This window comes from Chenopodium album, chromosome 17, assembly GCF_948465745.1.
Source record: "Chenopodium album chromosome 17, dcCheAlbu1.1, whole genome shotgun sequence".
In the NCBI taxonomy this organism is placed as follows: Eukaryota; Viridiplantae; Streptophyta; class Magnoliopsida; order Caryophyllales; family Amaranthaceae; genus Chenopodium; species Chenopodium album.
The window spans coordinates 47,022,681-47,024,939 of NC_137850.1; the positions used below are offsets into that span (position 1 = coordinate 47,022,681).

Consider the following 2,259-nt stretch of genomic DNA (forward strand, 5'->3'; position numbering starts at 1 on the left):
CTAGAGACCCTTCATCTGATTCTAGTGATCCAGACACTTCTTCAGAATCAGAATTAGAGATGGGAGAAAATCCATCTAAAAAGCTCAGCGACTATTCTCAGCCATCTTTGGCGCATTTTCCCCACCTTTCTCCTACGCCAGATCTCGAGGGAGTTCAATTCGAGATCAAGCCCCAGTTCATCACGATGATAGAAAGGAAGCAATTTAGTGGAGCTAAGGGTGAAGACCCAAATCTACACATTGCTGACTACTGTCAATATTGTAACACTATAAGGCAAGCTGGGGTCACGCAAGACCAAATAAGGGAGATTCTCTTTCCTTTCTCTTTATGTGGAAAAGCTAAACTGTGGTTTAATGGTTTAAATAGAACTGCACTTGGCATTACTAATTGGGAGACTCTTGTTTTGAATTTTTATAACAAGTATTACCCTGCAGAGAAAACAGCTCTATTGAGAAGCGCAATTCAAAATTTCGCCCAAGAGCCAGATGAGTCACTATATGAAGCTTGGGAGAGATTCAAAGACCTGCAGAGAGAGTGCCCTCATCATAACTTAGCACAGTGGCAGTTGATACAAGCTTTCTACAATGGGATCGGAAATTCTTCTAGAGCAATTTTGGATTCTGCAGCTAATGGGAGGTTTATGAACCTCAATGTTGATGATGCAGGTCAGGTTATTGAAGATATGGCGATCCATAATTCCCAATATGGGAATCCTAGAGGTTTTGCAAACAAGGGAAAACACCACGTCGATTCTGTATCCTTTTTGCAATCTCAATTAACCTCTATTTGTTAGAAATTGGATAACCTTACTACTGCTAATTCTAAAATAGCTAATGTTTCTGCAATTGACAATAATGCTAATGATGCTTTCTGTGAAAATTGTGGAATTGTAGGTCATTGGGAACATGAGTGTAGGAGTTCCATGAAGCAGGTTAACGCTTTTCAGTCCATCAAGCAAAATAACCCATACTCCAACACCTATAATCCCGGGTATCGGAACCATCCTTATCTTTCCTACAAGAGTACTAATGTGCAAAATCCCACACCTCCACAACAACCACAAGAACCAGCACCACCACCTCAGCAGAAATATTACCATCCCAATGCTGGCCAGAAAAACCAACCACAAACTCCTCCACCACCTTCTGACCCAGCTTTATCAGAAATTAGAGCGATGTTAACCAGTATGCAAAAGCATATGGAGAGTAGAGACTTACAAATTGACTCGATTGTAGCCCACAATAAAGTCATAGATACTCAAATTGCACAGTTAGCCGCTGCTCTTCAGGTTCGCCCACAAGGAGCCCTACCATCGCAACCAGTACAACCCACAGATCAGGCGTTTGCAATTACCCTCAGGAGTGGTTCACACTATGATGGGCCTCCTATGCCCAAACAAGATGAACCTGTTTCAACAGAAATTGCTAATCCTGATTCCTTTATACCAAGGGATATTAATCCTAGCCCTGCAGGGCTAAAGGGTAGTACTAATATTTCTGATGTTACATTACAGGGTAAAACTCCAGGAAAGGTTGTAACTCAAGACAGGAATAATGATGTGCAACAACCAATTATCAAACTACCATTCCCAAATCGACATTTGAAAACCACCATGGATAAGCAGTTTGGTAAGTTCCTTGACATGGTGAAGGATTTGCAGGTAACAGTTCCCTTTACAGAATTAATCACGCAAATACCTGCATATGCAAAATTCATGAAAGAAATATTGACTAGGAAAAGGTCTATTAGTGAGGTAGAGACTGTCGCTTTCACTGCTGAATGTAGTGCCGTACTACAAAATAAATCTCCACCCAAACTAAAAGATCCCGGTAGTTTTTCTATCCCTTGTCATATTGGCAATTTAATGATTGATAATGCATTGTGTGATTTGGGCGCTAGTGTTAGTGTCATGCCATTATCTTTGTGTTTAAAGCTAAAAATGGGTAAATTAAAGTCTACTAATATTACTCTACAAATGGCCGATCGTTCTTCTAAATACCCCATAGGCATATTAGAAGACGTCCCTGTTAGAGTAGGTAAATTTTATATACCTGTGGATTTTGTTGTTCTTGATATGTCTGAGGATTTACAAACCCCAATCATTTTGGGTAGACCCTTCCTTAATACTGTAGGAGCAATTATTGATGTAAAATGTGGTAAATTAACACTATCAGTAGGGGATGATAAAATTGTTTTTAATTTGAATAATACCCCTAAAAGCCCCATGCTAGAGGAGAAGTGTTATAAAATTGATGTGG

At 39.8% G+C, this 2,259-nt stretch overlaps 1 non-coding gene across 1 annotated transcript; it reads right to left on the bottom strand.

Annotated features, from left to right (window-relative positions):
* Nucleotides 1-446: 446 nt before the first annotated feature.
* Nucleotides 447-553, bottom strand: LOC145590349 (small nucleolar RNA R71). The gene has a single exon (XR_014101972.1). It is a non-coding gene; the product is annotated as a small nucleolar RNA R71 (small nucleolar RNA).
* Between the last annotated feature and the right edge of the window lie 1,706 nt (nt 554-2,259).